The sequence below is a fragment of the Lathyrus oleraceus genome, chromosome 4 (assembly GCF_024323335.1).
Source record: "Lathyrus oleraceus cultivar Zhongwan6 chromosome 4, CAAS_Psat_ZW6_1.0, whole genome shotgun sequence".
Taxonomy (NCBI): domain Eukaryota; kingdom Viridiplantae; phylum Streptophyta; class Magnoliopsida; order Fabales; family Fabaceae; genus Lathyrus; species Lathyrus oleraceus.
Window position 1 is genome coordinate 221356972 of NC_066582.1, and position 17997 is coordinate 221374968.

Consider the following 17997-nt stretch of genomic DNA (forward strand, 5'->3'; position numbering starts at 1 on the left):
TGACATCAGTAGGCCCAATGATGTTGGAAGAAGAACAAAATCTGAAGAAAAATCCAAACAGGGAAAAGGAATTCAGTGCCACGAGTGTGAAGGGTATGGTCATATTATAGTTGAATGTGGGACCTATCTCAAGAAACAGAAGAAGAGTCTTGCTGCTACTTGGTCTGATGATAATTCTGAAAGTGAAACAGGAGGAGAATCTGCCAATCTTGTGACTGCCTTGACTGGGAGATGGGATCCTGATGAAGACTCCAGTGGTGATGAATTAACCTTTGATAAATTAGCTACTTCTTACAGGAAGTTGTGCTTCAGAAGTGAAGAAGTGTGTCAACAAGTGGAGAATCAGAAGAAACTGATAACTCAGCTAGAGGCTGAGAGGACAGAACACTTAGAAACCATCTCTAAGTTGAAGATTGAAGTTGTGTTCCTGAATTCCAAACTGGATGAGATGACAAATAATGTCAGAATGTTAAATAGTGGATCTGACACTTTAGACAAAATCCTCCAAGCTGGAAAAATGGCAGGAGACGTGACTGGCCTTGGGTTCAATGAATCCTCTTCTGACTGTAGTCCCACTGGTAGCAAACCAAAGATGTCACATCAGGTGTCTCAACATCACAAGGAAATACAACATAAAGGAAAACACCAAAGATGGAGATGTCATTACTGTGGGAAATTTGGTCACATAAAGCCATTCTGCTTTAGGCTGTATGGTTATCCTAGTCCTACTCATCAACCTAGACCCAAACAATACATCCCTACTAACAGAAAACATTGGGTTCCTAGGGCTGGTGCTACTAACTTGATAGCTCATACTTCCTTCAGAGTCTCAGCCAAAGAAGATTGGTACTTTGACAGTGGATGCTCCAAACACATGACTGGAAACAAAAACCTGTTGGTTGACCTTCAATCCCCTGTCACCATCTATGTAACTTTTGGTGATAGAGCAAAGGGTAAAATCAAGGGGATTGGAAAGCTGAGTTGCCCTGGAGTTCCTAACCTTGATAATGTGCTGCTTGTTAAAGGATTGACTGCAAACCTGATCAGCATCAGTCAACTATGTGATCAAGGTCTAAATTTGAACTTCACAAAAACTGAATGCTTGATTACTAATGCAAAAATTGAGGTGATCATGAGAGGAGTCAGATCTAAGGACAACTGTTATATGTGGATTCCTCAAGAAACTAGTTATTCATCCATATGTGCTCTAGCTAAAGAAGAAGAAGTAAAACTATGGCATCAAGAACTAGGTCATCTACATCTTAAAGGAATGAAGAGGATCATATTTGTTGAAGTTGTCAGAGGAATCCCAAAATTAAAGATTGAAGAAGGAAGAGTATATGGTGAATGTCAGATTGCAAAGCAGACAAAGATGTCACATCAGAAGATCAAACATGACACCACATCTAAAGTGCTAGAACTTCTCCACATGGACTTGATGGGACCTATGCAGGTGGAAAGTCTTGGTGGGAAAAGGTATGCTTATGTTGTGGTGGACGAATTCTCCAGATATACCTGGGTGAATTTTATAAGGGAAAAATATGATGTGTTTGATGTGTTCAAAGATCTTTGCCAAAGACTTCAAAGAGAAAGAGAGAGTCATGTTATCAGAATCAGAAGTGATCATGGGAAAGAATTTGAGAACAGTAAATTTGCTGAATTCTGTTCATCTGAAGGGATTGGTCATGAGTTCTCTTCTCCCATTACCCCTCAGCAAAATGGTGTGGTGGAAAGGAAAAATAGAACTCTCCAAGAATCTGCTAGAGCTATGATTCCTACTAAGAAGTTACCTTACCACTTCTGAGCCGAAGCTATGAACACGGCCTGTTATGTTCACAACAGAGTAACATTGAGAAAAAGGACCTTAACCACTTTATATGAAGTCTGGAAGGGAAGAAAACCTAATGTCAAATACTTCAATGTGTTTAGTAGTAAATGCTATATCCTGGCTGATCGTGAACAAAGAAGGAAAATGGACCCCAAGAGTGATGAAGGAATATTTCTGGGCTACTCAACAAACAACAGAGCCTTTAGAGTGTTTAATTCCTGAAAAAAAGTATGATGGAGTCTATCAATGTTGTTGTTGATGATCAAGAGACTGATGTCACAAACGATGTTGAAACATTTCTGAATGATGCCCCAGCTGATCTCCTGGACAAAAGTAGTGAGAGTGAGTCAACTCAAGCTGAACCTGAAGCTGATAAAGTTAATAAGGGACCCTCTATCAGAATTCAGAAGGATCATCCTAAAGATCTCATTATAGGAGACCCAAATAAAGCGGTCACCACTAGATCAAGGGAAGTGATCTCACACGCCTGTTTTGTGTCCAAGATTGAGCCTAAGAATGTTAAAGAAGCCTTAACTGATGAATTCCGGATCAATGCCATGCAGGAAGAGTTAGGCCAATTCAAGAGAAATGAAGTATGGGAATTGGTTCCAAGACCTGAAGGAATAAATGTTATTGGAACAAAGTGGGTTTACAAGAATAAATCTGATGAAAAAGGTGTGGTTACTAAAAACAAAGCAAGATTGGTAGCACAAGGATACACTCAAGTTGAAGGAGTTGACTTTGATGAAACATTTGCTCATTTAGCTCTCCTGGAGTCCATTAGATTATTGCTAGGAGTGGCATGTATTCTAAAGTTTAAACTGTTCCAAATGGATGTGAAAAGTGCCTTCTTAAATGGCTACTTAAATGAGGAAGTATATGTTGAACAACCAAAGGGATTCACAGACCCAAATCTTCCAAAGCATGTGTATAAGTTGAGGAAAGCTCTTTATGGGTTGAAACAAACTCCTAGAGCTTGGTATGAGAGACTCACAGTATTTCTCATTGACAATGGATACAGAAAGGGAGGCATTGATAAGACTTTATTTGTCAAAGATGAAGGAGGAAAGCTCATGGTTGCTCAGATCTATGTGGATGATATTGTGTTTAGTGGGATGTCAAGTAAAATGGTTCAACATATTGTTGAGCAAATGCATTCTGAATTTGAAATGAGCCTTGTTAGGGAACTAACCTATTTTCTTGGCCTGCAAGTCAAGCAGATGGAAGATTCTATCTTTATATCTCAAAGTAAATATGCCAAGAATATTGTTAAGAAGTTTGGCATGCAGAATGCAAGCCACAAGAGGACACCTGCTCCTACTCATCTGAAAGTGTCTAAAGATGAAAATGGTGTCAATGTGGATCAAAGTCTTTACAGAAGCATGATAGGAAGTCTGTTATATCTTACAGCAAGCAGACCTGACATTGCCTTCATTGTAGGTGTTTGTACTAGATATCAAGTTGAACCAAAGATGAGCCATATAAACCAAGTGAAAAGGATCCTAAAATATGTCAATGGCACTTGTGACTATGGGATGCTATACACTCATGGATCTGAATCTATGTTGTCTGGATATTGTGATGTTGATTGGGCTGGAAGTGTTGATGATAGGAAAAGCACATCAGGAGGATGCTTCTTCTTGGGGAACAATTTAATATCATGGTTTAGTAAGAAGTAAAATTGTGTTTCTCTGTCTACTGCTGAAGCTGAATACATAGTAGCTGGAAGTAGTTGTTCTCAACTGGTGTGGATGAAATAAATGCTGATTGAATACAATGTCATGCAAGATGTCATGACATTATACTGTGACAACCTGAGTGCTATAAACATCTCAAAGAATCCTATACAGCACAGCAGGACAAAACATATTGATATCCGTCACCATTTTATTAGAGAACTCGTGGAGGATAAGATTGTAGCCTTAGAGCATGTTGCTACCGAGATGCAGTTAGCTGATATTTTTACAAAGGCCTTGGATGCAAATTAGTTTGAATTCCTGAGAGGAAAATTAGGGCTTTGCATTTATGAAGACTTGTAGTAATTAATATGGAGTGGGAAAAGTAAGCAAATTAGTGTCTATGTGGCTAAAATAAAGTGCCCCTATTATGGTAAATCATCACCTAGTTTTGGAAATACCATCTATTACGTCTTCACACGCTACCCCCACAACCTCACTACCTACTCTAACTCTTCCATCTTCCTACTCCTTCCTCACACACCTCTGCTAGGGCAACTGCATTTTTTCCACAAAAACTCCAAAATGTCACAACTTCAAAATACTTTTGCTTCAAAAACTACTAAGTCTACTCAAAAGGTTAGCGCTCCTTCCATGGACATTCCTGATGATGAGATTAAGGATGTGGTTCCTCTATCAGTTATTCCTCGCGAGGCCCTTGATTTGAACCATCCCATGGATGCCTCAGCTTCTGCATGCCCCAATCAAGGTAACATCTCTAGTATCCCTTCTGGCTCAACTCCTGCCACTAATTCTAAGGAAGATATACACCACATTGATCATGTTATAAGAAACCTAGTCACTAGAATCCTTAATGAAGGACATTATGTGAAGGGAGTCTCTACTCCCCTGTCTAAAATGTACCCCTCTCCTAAGGTTGAACAACATAGTGAGAAGGATGATAATTCCTCCAGTTCTAAGAAGGACATGGCTGCTGAAGGGTTGTGCTCTCTAGGGCAAACTGTGTCTGATAAAGGAAAATTTGTGGCATCTAAAACTGCCAATGCTTCCCACTTCGAGAAGCATGATGATGCAAACGATGTGATTGACCTAGAGGATGTTAGGTCTGATGATCAAGAGGATATCTTACTTCATCATTTAAAGCCAAGTGTAGCTAAACGTATGAAGACTCAAAAAGGAAGATTTGTGGCTGAACTTATGTCAGCTAGAAAAGCTAAGAAGACTGTTGGTATTGGGCCCTCCAAATCTTGGAGCAAGGTTGAAGTGAAGAAGAGGAAGGTTAGAGAAGATTCTGAGTTTGAAGAGGATGTTGAGGAAGGTATCCCTGACATCTCTCCTGTGAAGAAAACAAATGTGAGGAAGTCTCCTGTTAAAGTTGTTGTTGTGCATTTGGATAACATCTCTTTCCATCTTGAGGATGGAGTTGCCAAGTGGAAATTTGTGATTCAAAGAAGGGTGGTTGTGGAAAGGGAGTTGGGAAAAGATGTTGCTGAAGTCAAGGAGGTCATGGACCTGATAAAGGCTACTGGGTTGTTGAAGACTGTGGCAGGGTTCTCTCAATGCTATGAGGGTTTAGTTAAGGAATTCATTGTCAACATTCCTGGGGATGTTGCTGATAAGAACAATAAGGAATTTTGCAAGGTGTTTGTGAGGGGTAAGTGTATCACATTCTCTCCCACTATTATTAATAATTTTCTAGGAAGAAAAATTAAGGGTGCATGTGAATTGGAAGCTACAGACAATGAGGTCTGTAGAGAGATTGTAGCTAGGCAACTGAAAGGTTGGCCTATTAAAAAGCATCTTCCTGCTGGGAAGTTGACTGTCAAGTATGCTATATTGCATAAAATAGGAGCTGCAAATTGGGTGCCTACCAACCATATTTCCACTATTGCTAATACCGTTGGAAGGTTTATTTTTGCTGTTGGAACCAAAGTGAATTTTGACTATGGTAGATTTATGTTTGAACAAATCATCAAGCATGCATCTACTAATGCAGTTAAGCTGCCTATTGCCTTTCCCTCTATGATTTGTGGGATTATCCTTAATCAACACCCTGGTATTCTGCGTTTTAATGACTTACCTAGTAGAAGAAAACTTGCTTTGTTTGTGCACTATAAACTGTTTGAAGGCAGTCATGTCGAAGATATTGTCATGAAATCTGCCATGAAAAAGCCAGCCTCAAAAGTTGGAACAATTGTTGAGCTTAAGGAGACTTGTAAAGAGCTAGGTAAAGGGATAAGAGTAGCAACAGATAGGAAACAATCGTTGGAAGCCTTGATTGCAAGCTTGGAGCAAGCTGAAGGTGAACATATTGAACATGCTAAGGAAGTTGAAGCCCACACCTCTAGTGAGAGGTCTGCAAACAATGATGAGACAAGTGGCAATTCTGTTTCTGGTACTGATGAAGCTGCAAGCTCAAGCTCTACTGATTAGCTCCTTTGACTTTGGTCCCTATTGACTTGATGGTTTTTGTTGTTGTTTTAATGGATTTACTTGTTTTTGGGTAGTACTTTGTTGATCTATTTCTCAGCTTGCTTACAGCTCATTATGTACTTGGTTTTGTAACTCTTTAACTTTTGATATTTCGTTTAATGACTAAATAGACATTTATTTTGTCTCTTTGGTCTCTTTTGGCTAAAAAGGGGGAGAAGTGGCTATAGATATAGATGATGTTTGTCTGATACAAAGAGGGAGAAATGTCTGGTGTGTAGTTGTTTGGAACAGGGGGAGAACTCTCTGTGTTCTGTCTGTGTGAAGCAGGTTGTTGCTGAAGGGGGAGGTGGTGTGTTCTGAGCACAAGCGCATGTGTGTTTACTAGTTGCTTTTTCTGCTAGTAATGTGTGTATGTTTACTTCTGCTATTGAACTGATACTTTGATTGATTTCTTGTGAACGTATGATCTGATGTATGTTTTAGCCAAAATTTTCCAAAGGGGGAGTTTGTTGGTTCTATGTGTTGGCATTAATTTTGGTAAAAGATAGTGTTATCACAAGATGTCACGCGTGTTGTCTTGACATGTGGTATCAGTTTCTTGCAGGTTGTTTAAATATGGTTGTGCAGGTTTTAGTCAAGATGTCAGACCCGATGTTAAGACATGTGCATACAGAATATTCAGTCTGAAAGTTATGTGTTTCGTTGTTGCGTTTTTCATGCAAATCTTTGTGTGCTTATGTGGAGATTGCATGCGCTATTCAAGGAGTAATTCTATTTAAAACCAGAATATTCTTTTTTTCAAAAAGGAATGATTAGCTGCTGGTTCTTAGGTGATACACAATTAAAATAGAATTAGGGTTTCATGCTGCCCAGGCCCATTCAAAAAGCTTCTATTTAAAGGCCATGTAAAACCTGTTTTAGACACACAAGATACGAACGATGAAGTGAGAGAGTTTTAGGGTGTGAACTTGTGAATTGTGAGCCATTCATTCATCTTGTTGATGTATGAATTGGACTGAGTTTTGTTTGTAATTTGTCCATTCTAAGCTTTGAAGTACGAGTGTATTTGTTTACTTGGTTGAAGCTTTTAAGCAAGATCAAGTATGTGTCCTTGAAGTGTGTCTTCTTTCTTTTTGTATTTGTTCTTATATCACTGTTGTGATTGAGGAGGAGTGAGTAGGTCTCATATCTAAGAGTTCTTAGATAGAAGTCACACGGGTAGAGATTAGGTGAAAATACTGTAACTTGAAGTTATTTACTGAGAGTCTTTGAACTAATTTTGTTTAGTGGATTTCCTTCCTGGCTTGGTAGCCCCCAAACGTAGGTGAGTTTGCATCGAACTGGGTTAACAGTTGCTTGTGTCGCTTGTTCAATTGTTTCTCTATTTTTTATTTCACTTGTTGTTCAGATATTAGTGTCGTGACATTACCTTCGACATCTCATATCTGATACCAAAATTTCAAAATCCATTTGCCATTTATCTTTAATGCTTCAGCTTTTCCTAAAATTCCTAAGCCAAAGCCCATACTCCCTGAGGACATGGAGAAACTCGCTGCTAAGGTTAAGGAGCTCGAGTTGGAGAATACCAAATTACGGATTCAGATGAACCGAGCTATCTTGGAAAATAAAAATTTGAAGGATGAACGTAAGGGGAAAGCCCAGGAACTTAAGGATAGTAACAAGAGAGCCAGGCTATTGGAAGACCAGAAGGACGATCTTGATCATATCCTTATAGGTTCCATATCAGTGATCCATACCAGAAAGGAAGAGCTCAAGAAAGCTGAATATAGAATTTTTGAGTTAGGAAGGATGTTGGATATGTCTCTTATGGAAAAGAAAGAAATTAAGCTCAACCTTGAGGCACAGATCTGTGAACTGAAGGACACTCTGAAGAAATGCAAAGAAAAGTTGTCTCGTGAGATACTCCAAAAGGAAGAAGCTGAAAGAAACTGTCACCACCTCAAGTACCAGTTGGAAGAAGATAATAGGAGGTTTGCAGTTTTTGAGAGCCAAGAAGGTGATGAAGCCTACTTGCTCCTAAAGAATGATTGTGTGTATTGGAAAAGGTTGTATGGAAAGGCTAGAGAAACCTTAGATGAAGATCAACAGGTCATCAAGAAACTCCAAGAGCTCTATGTTGAATGGAATGGGAAATTCCACAACTTAGCTAGATTTGTTAACCTCAACATGTTAAAACTCCCAGAAAAACTCCAAGAAGTCGATTGGTGTATGTGTCCAGAAAACACACCTCCTCAAGTTTTCAATTTTATCAAGTTTTGCAAGAAAATGGTGAAGGAGCTCACCACAGATCTTGCTATGATCATAAGAGCTGAGACGGAGCTTAAGTTTACTTGTACTTGAATATGAATTTTTGGTGTTTGAATCTTTTGTATTTGAATTTGAACCATTTGTACTTTAAGTTAAATCATTTTTTATTCGAATGTGATTTTAATTAATGGAAGTTGTCATTTTGGGCCTCAATTATTACGTTTTATTCTTATTTAATATATTCTAACATTGCTGGAATAAATAATAAAGATAACTAAGAGCTTTGCACAAAATGAACCCATAACATAGACTCGTGTCATTCTTCAAACAAAAAAAACTCATTGTTGTGTCTTCTTCAGTTCCACACTGAGTCCTTAACACCACTACAACACCAGAGTCAGCGCTCGTCAAAGAATGGCAGATCAAGAACAAGAACTGAAGAGAGTAAGCTCGGAACTTGAAGACCTATGAGGAAACATGGGTAAAGTCATGGAGATATTACAAGTCATTAAGGCCAAGTTGGACACCCAAACGACGATCATTTCAGAAATCATCGGTCCCACGATTGAACCCCAACCTGCAAGGACGTTGCCTACCACTTTGTCAGTCTATGGTTTACCTCCCGGCTTCACACCTCCAGCTGAAGGTGCCCCTAGTTTTATACAATCCACTCAGAAGATGATTCCTCTACCAACTATCAATGAAAATCATCCTGTGGTCCACACGTTTGCACCACTCCTTGTCCATGCACACGTGCAACCTTATTTTGAAGATCAACAGCATGCTCCGGATTTTTCTGACGAAGATGATGAAAGGCATAAAGACATAAGAGGAATGAAAGAGAATTTCCAGATTCTTGAGAAAAGGTTAAGGGCTATGGAAGGTGACCAAGTCTTTGGTGCTGCTGCCAGGGAGATGTGCTTAGTGTCTGGTTTTGTGATCCCCGCAAAATTCAAGACCCCAGATTTTGATAAGTATGAGGGCCACTCGTGCCCTAAAAGTCACCTCATTATGTACTATCAGAAAATGGTTGCGCACGTAGAGGACGATAAACTTATGATACATTGCTTCCAAGACAGCTTGAGGGGTGCTCCCTCGAAGTGGTACTTAAGCCTTGATCAAAGTAGAATTTGTTGTTTCCAAGACTTATCTGATGCTTTTATCCAACATTATAAGTATAACATGGATATGGCCCCAGATAGAAGGCAATGGCTTAGCATGTCCGAGAAAGATAACGAGTCTTTTAAGGAATATGCACAAAGATGGAGGGAAGTGGCCTCGCAAGTCGAACCACCCCTTGTTGAGAAGGAGTTAGCAGATTGGTTCATGGATACGGTAAAACCTATGTTTTATGAAAGGATGGTGAGTAGTGTATCGACAAGCTTCTTTGACTTGGTTGTCGTGGGCATAAAAGTCGAGCTTGGATTGAAGAATGGAAAAATGATAACCACCTCTAAAAGATCTGGTAATAATGTCAAAAAGTTTTCTGGAAGTTTTCAAAGAAAGAAAGAGGGTGAAACAAACGTAGTGTCAACCAACCAAAGAAGGAGTCACTCATGGAAGAAGCAACATCAATTTGCTCAGCAAAAACTAACTTATCCAGTGCAGTATATTCAACAACCGTATGTGGCAGCAGTCACGCCAACTTTCAACCAATCACAAGCTCCTGTCTATCAACCTATTCAACAAGCACCAGTATACCAGCAAGCACCCACGACACCCGTTTATCAACAACCAAGGGCATAGGCTGCACGTCCACAAAATCTTCAAAATCAAAATAGGGTACAAAGAGGAAGACCTCATTTCGCTTCAATCCCTATGACGTACATTGAGTTATACCCATCGTTGCTGCAAAAAGGGTTGGTGACTCCCAGACCTTTGGGTCCTCCACCAAATACTTTACCTCCATGGTACAATCAAGATGCCCATTGTCCTTTCCATGAGGGTTCCCCTAGGCATGATTTAGAGGGATGTTATGCTTTGAAGCATATTGTGAGAGAGCTGGTTGAGAAGAAGATCCTTTCATTATGAGATGTTGGACCCAACTTAAAAAGTAACCCTCTGCCGGTGCATGGTGATGTTAATGCCATTGAGGATGTTTCTGATGTTTGTATAATCAAAAATGTTGAAGATGTTAAAACTTCATTGCTAGCACTCCATGCAAGATTGGTGAGAGCTAATTTGATTGATACCTGTCACGACAACTGTGAAGAATGTGTCGTTTATCCAAGAGGGTGTAAAGTGATACGGACTGATATTCAAAACTTGATGGATCAGGGTGTTTTACAAGTTTGTGGTCCTACAACAAACGAGGAAATTGCAGTAATTGAACCCTTTTTCAATATACCAGAACCTGTTGAGATAACTTATCAAAGAAAAGATGTTGTTCATCCATCACCCGTGGTAGTTTGTATGCCTACCTCCTTTCCCTTTGAAAGCACCAAGGAGGTACCTTGGAAGTATGACGTAACTGTGATAGATGGAGTGGTAGATGAAGAACCCAAAGATGTTAAAGGTGAGAAAAGCTTGGAGAATGTTGACACCAATATCACGAACATCGTAGGGACGAGCAGAATGACCCGCAGTGGTCGGATTTATACTCCTGGTGTCAATATAATCCCTCAAGAACCAACAAGGGAAGCTACAACTGCAAATCCTGCCCCAGCGTATAGAGGGGTACAGCTGGCAGTGCAATCAGATGAAGCGATTGAATTTCTAAAACTGATAAAGAAAAGTGACTACAAGATAGTCGATCAGTTACATCAAACACCGTAAAAAATATCTATCTTGTCCATACTTCTGAATTCCCAAGCTCATTGGGAGGCTCCGCTGAAAGTGCTTGCTCAAGCTCATGTTACCCAGGATATAACGGTTGGCCAATTCGATAGGGTGGTCGCCAATATCACAGCTTGCAACACTCTAAGTTTTAGCAATGAAGAGTTACCCAAGGAAGGGAAAATCACAACCGTGCCTTGCATGTATCCATAAAGTGCCAAGAAGATGCTCTGGCCAGGGTTTTAGTTGAAACTGGATCGTCCCTCAATGTTCTACCAAAAAGGGCGCTTGCTAAATTATCTTACCAAGGGTCGGAGATGAAACCCAGTGTGCTCGTGGTAAAAGCGTTTAACGGTTCACGAAGGACAGTAGTTAGGGAGGTAGAGCTACCAATCCAAATCAGATCGCATGTATTCCCCATCAATTTCCAAGTCATGGACATCAATCCCGCTTATAGCTTCCTTTTGGTACATCTGTGGATACATGCTGCTGGGGCAGTTACTTCTACTTTGCATTAGAAAATGAAGTTTGTCGTCGACGACAAGCTCGTCATTGTCTCCGGTGAAGAAGATTTCATCATTAGTCAACTCTCCTTTTTCCGTTATATTAAGACTGATGAAGATTCTTTGGAGACTTTTTTCCAAGCACTTGAAATAGCCAATGCCACACTTGCGGAAGTAAAAGATCATATTGAGGAAGCCAGTTTGTCGTTCACCTCTTTGAAGAGTACGAAGTCAGCAGTTGAAAGTGGAGGTCCTGCGGGTTAGGGGCAAGTCATTGATGTCAGCAAGAAAAAGGATCGTTTCGATTTGGGGTACAAGCCTTCTACTAAGGAAGGATCCTTGGTCCCTGTAAAGGACCGCATACGGGGAATTCAATAAGTCTTCCTAAGCACAGGTTTTATTCATGGGGATCAAGTTGGTGCAGTTGAAGATGACACTGAAGATGGAGAAGCATCAAATTTGATATATCGGTGTGAAGCAGCCTTAACAAATTGGGAGGCAGTTGAGATTCCATAAGTTTTTCCTATGTCAAAGTAATTGTGTTTTCCTTTATTTTTTCAAAATCCTTAGCTCTACCCAAGGCTAACGGATCATTTGTAGGGCCACTTTAAATTTCAAAATCATTATGACAAATAAAGAGCATTTTGTTCAAATTCTTATCGTTCATTTATTTGTTTTTTTTCTTTCTTTAAAATGGCAATCCTTTCAAAAACTACAAAAAAAAATTATTTCTTTTGCATTTTATTTCCACGTTTCTAAAAAACCATCATTTAAAAAACATGCAGAATAATCAATAAACCAGTTGAATACGATGACCCAACTACTTCCTATAACTTTGAATTCCCCATCTACCAAGCGGAAGAGGATAGTGAGGAAGATTGTGATTTCCCTGAAAAAATGACAAGGCTGCTCGAGCACGAGTCAAAGGCCCTTCGGCCGCATCAAGAACCGGTGGAGACAATCGACCTTGGCACTGAGGAAGAGAAGAAAGAGGTCAAAGTTGGGACTACACTTGGACCAAGCACCAAAGAATGATTGACCCAGTTGCTACAAGAATATGTAGATGTATTTGCATGGTCATACCAGGATATGCCAGGTTTAGATACTGATATTGTTGTCCACAAGCTGCCACTACAACCAGATTGCCCGCCAGTGAAGGAGAAGCTTCGAAGAGCAAGACCCAACATGGCTCTAAAGATTTACGACGAGGTGAAATGCCAATTTGATTCCTGTTTTCTAGCAGTTGCGAAGTACCCTCAATGGGTAGCTAATATTGTACTAGTACCCAAAAAGGATGGCAAGGTCAGGATGTATGTTGATTACAGGGATCTAAATAAAGCTAGTCCAAAGGACGATTTCCCCCTGCCACATATTGACACTCTGGTAGACAACACCGCTAAGTTCACAGTCTTCTCTTTCATGGATGGATTCTCGGGTTATAATCAAATTAAGATGGATCCAGAAGACATGGAAAAGACCACATTCATCACCCCTTAGGGAACATTTTGCTACAAGGTAATGCCATTTTGTCTCAAAAATGTCGGGGCAACTTACCAAAGAGCAATGGTCACTCTTTCCCATGATATGATGCACAAGGAAATTGAGGTTTATGTCGATGATATGATCGCAAAATCCCAAAGTGAAGAGGATCATATAGATCACTTGCAAAAGCTATTTGAGTGTCTCCGAAAATTCTGACTACGGCTTAATCCTGCTAAATGCACCTTTGGTGTCCGATCTGGAAAGTTGCTTGGTTTCATTGTTAGTCAACGAGGAATTGAGGTAGATCCCGACAAGGTTAGAGCAATACAAGAAATGCCTGCTCCACGTACAGAGAAAGAAGTCAGAGGATTCCTAGGACGTTTTAACTATATCTCTAGGTTTATATCTCATATGACAGCTACGTGTGAACCTATATTCAAGTTGCTTAGAAAAGATCAAGCAGTTGAACGCAACTCTGACTGCCAAAGGGCTTTTGAGAAGATCAGACAATACCTGCAAGAGCCCCCTATTCTAATTCCACCTGTTCAGGGGAAGCCACTGTTTATGTATTTGACTGTGCTTGAAAAGTCGATGGGATGCGTGTTGGGACAACATGATGAAACCGGCCGAAAAGAACATGCCATCTACTATCTGAGCAAGAAGTCTACTGACTGTGAAACTCGATGTTCACTCTTGGAGAAAACTTGTTGTGCTTTAGCATGGGTCGCTCACCGTCTAAGGCAATACATGATTTGTCACACTACTTTGTTGATCTCAAAAATGGATCCAATAAAGTATATCTTTGAAAAGCCTGCTTTAACTGGGAGACTCGCCCGTTGCTAGATGTTATTGTCTGAGTATGACATCCAATATGTATCCCAGAAAGCCATTAAAGGAAGTGTGTTGTCTGATTACCTGGCGAACCAGCCTGTTGAAGACTACCAGCCGTTGAAATTTGACTTCCCTGATGAAGACATTATGGTAGTAAAAGATTGTGAAATCCCAGGACCGAAATCTGAATCTCGGTGGAAGCTCATGATCGATGGTTCCTCCAATTACATGGGGCATGGCGTAGGAGTTATTGTATTGAATCTGAATGGTGGATACACTCCTTTCACAACAAGGTTGTATTTTGATTGCACAAACAATATAGCAGAATATGAGGCGTGCATCCTAGGCATTGAAGCAGCAATTGACCTCTGAATCAAAATCCTCGAAGTATGTGGAGACTCAGCCTTGGTGATATACCAAGTCAAGGGCGAACGGGAAACTCGTGATACCAAGTTGATCCCATATCGTGCCTATGTCATTGAGCTAATAAAATACTTTGACGAAATCACTTTCAGTCATATCCTGAGGACTGAGAATCAAATAGCTAATGCTTTGGCTATGTTGGCTTCAATGTACCAAGTTAGATTCCATAATGAAGCGCCTCTCATTAAGATAGAGCAAAAAGTTAAGCATGCCTACTGTCAGTTGGTTGAAGAGGAAGCCGATGGTAAACCTTGGTTTCACGACATCAAATGCTTTTTACAAAACCAAGAATATCCAAAAGATGCAACAACCCTTGATAAGAAAACGTTAAGGAAATTGGCATCCAAATTCTTCTTAAGCAATGGTGCGTTATACAAGAGAAACCACGACATGATTCTCCTCAGATGCGTTGATGGACACGAAGCGGATCTGCTAATCAAGGAGATTCATGAAGGATCCTTTGGAACTCATGCCAATGGGCATGTCATGGCCAAGAAGATTTTGAGAGTTGGTTACTACTGGTTGACCATGGAATCCGATTGCTTCAATTATGCTAGAAAATTTCATAAGTGTCAAATCTATGCTGACAAGGTACACGTGCCTCCGACCCTATTACATGTTTTGACATCACCTTGGCCATTCTCAATGTGGGGCATCGACATGATTGGCGTCATCGAGCCTAAATCTTCCAATGGTCACCGCTTCATCCTGGTTGCCATTGATTACTTTACCAAATGGGTAGAAGCCGTCTCTTATGCTAATGTGACAAAACAAGCGGTTGCACGGTTTCCCAAGAAATAGATTATTTTCCGTTATGGAGTTCCAAGCCGGATCATTACAGATAATGGGACGAATCTGAACAATAAGACCATGAAAGAATTATACGAAAGCTTCAAGATTGAGCACCATAACTCTTCACCATATCGTCCAAAGATGAATGGTGTTGTTGAAGCTGCTAATAAAAACATCAAGAAGATCCTGCAGATAATGGTGAAAACCTATAAGGATTGGCATGAAATGCTACCCTTTGCACTGCATGGATACTGGACTTCCGTCCACACTTCAACAGGGGCAACCCCATTCTCTTTGGTATATGGGATGGAAGTGGTTCTCCCAATTGAAGTGGAGATACCTTCAATGAGAATATTTATGGAGACCAAGCTAGAAGAGGCTGAATGGATCTAAAACAGATTTGATCAGATAAACCTCATAGATGAGAAGCGAATGACTTCTTTGTACCATGGACAGTTATACCAGAAATTACTCAAAAGGGATTTTAACAAGAAAGTACGTGTTTAGGAATTCAGAGAAGGAGACCTCGTGCTCAAGAAGTTCTTGCCAATACACAAGGACTCGCGTGGGAAGTGGACTCCCAATTATGAAGGCCCATATGTTGTGAAGAAAGCCTTCTCCGGAGGTGCCTTGATTCTCACAATTATAGATGATGAAGAGCTCTCACACCTCGTGAACTCTGATGTAGTTAAAAAATACTATGTCTAATAAGAACCCGCTAAGTCAAAAACCTGAAAGGGCAATTTAGGCAAAAAAAAAAGGGTATCCCTGTGGATCGAAAACCCAAAGGGGCGATCCAGGCAGAAGTTAGGGATGAATAAAAAATGATAGCTCGCTAAGTTGAAAACCTGAAAGGGCAACTTAGGAAAAAAAGAGCTTCCCGGTGGATTGAAAACCCGAAAGGGCGATCCAGGCAAAAGTTAGGGGCAAAAGGCATAAACTGCATCAGATGTTAGTGATCGATACAGAAAAACCAGAGATGGAAGATCGCTCCGGTTACTCCCTTTAGAAGCAAGGTTTTGGGGAATCATGTTTATTAGGGATGGTAGTAGTCATTGGATTCAATGTAAAACTTTCCTTATTGCCATTTTCAAAATTGTAACATTCCATGGAGCTACGCCATTTGCGTGCTACCATTCAAAATAAAATATTTTGGCTATCAATCATTGTTAATTGTGTTCTTTTATGTTTTTATTTGTTATGCTTAGTGTCATTTATTTGTTAATAATGAAATTTTGAAACTTGAAAGTAATTTAAAATGTATTGAAAAAAAAATTGCTTTGATATGTGAAAACCAAGAGAAAATCATTTGTGTTCCGAAAGTCTCAAGGTTGCAGAAGCACTCCTAAATCACCAACAAGAATCTTCGTGGAGCACAAAATATTAATCCTCTGAAGGGGTCCCAATGGCTAGTTGTATTTGTCTCTTGATAGAGTCTCCTTTGAATGCGCCTATGGCATGTGTTTGGTTCAGTTATTGGTGTTGAGGAATCAGGACCTTTGTAAACAGTCCCTACTAACTCCCGGTCCGCCTAACGTCAACATTGCATGTCATGATCATTCATATACCATGCATAAAATCAAAAGTAAAATCATGCATAGTTTAAAAGAGTACTTTGCATTAATCCGAGTTGTCCTTTGGTCTCGTCGTTGATTGTTATCCCTTGACCCAAAGACCATTTGTCGCTAGCACTCCATCCAAAGTCCAATCATCATTGGCATCCCGTAAGGTCCAGTTGTCACTGGTGTTATCTCCAATCCGATTTTCATTGGTATGTCAAGTTCAGTTGTCACTGATATCTTATCAGAAATCCAATTGTTATTTGGTACCCTTAAAATCTAGTTGTCACTAGTATCGTTTCAAGAGTTCAATTGTCATTGGCATCTCCAAAATTCAGTTGTTACTAGCATTATCATCAAAAGTCCAGTGGTTACTAGTATCTTTTTAAGATCCCTTGGTCATTGGAGTTTATCCAGTTGGTTTTCTCTAAAAAAAAACCCAGTTATAACTGGCACTCCGTTTGAAAATCCAATCGTAATTGGTACCTGAAGTTTGGTTGTTGCCAACATCATTTAAAGTTCAGTTGAAGTTGTCACCAATCCGTTAAAAGTTGGTTGTAATCCATTGCTTACGGTCTAAGTCCAATTGTTGGCATATACAGAGAGTTTGAGCACCCTGTTTTTCCTGATGGTTCCTAGAAAGTCATGAGTGACTTTTCATTTTTAGGAATTCCCAGAAGCTTGGATGTTATTCTTGTTGAAAACTCCAATGATGTTTGGTTTTGATTGATTTCTTTGTAAAGAATCATCATACCCTTTTTGCATGGATGATCTTCTCGTAAGAAGACTCCAAATCTAGTTTGTATGGATGATTTTCTAGTAAGGAAACTCCAATGTGTTATATGGATAATCTTCTCGTAAGAAGACTCCCGTTTATTTTTGTTGTTTTGGGTAAATTTTATGTTAGAAATCTCCAAAGTCTTTGATTGGATATATCTCTTATAAGAGATCCTCATAATTGTCAAAAGTATTCTAAAGGGTTAGGTCATGTCTGAACTTATTTGATAAAACATATTGTGGATATTTCTTATGAGAAATCTTAAGAACTGTCAAATATATTAAAGTGTCAGGTCGTGTCTAGACCTATTGATAAATTGTACTTTGGATGTTCCCCAGTGTCTTTTTCCCAGCAAATTGTCATCCTCAATGAGTCCCCACCCATTGCCTTTGACATTTCCTATGAAATACCGCTACCGTATTCCCATCATTCCCCACAGATCTATCCATCATCCATCATAAAAATCCCGCTAGGGTCCATCATATCCCCAACAAACAAAAAAAAGGTCCTTCAACTCATAGCACGGCATGTCATCACATATAAGGGAAAAATTTGGGTCTTTTGTATTTAAATACCTTTCACTTTTTATACCATGAGGATTATCATCACTCATGTCGTCTGGTAAAGA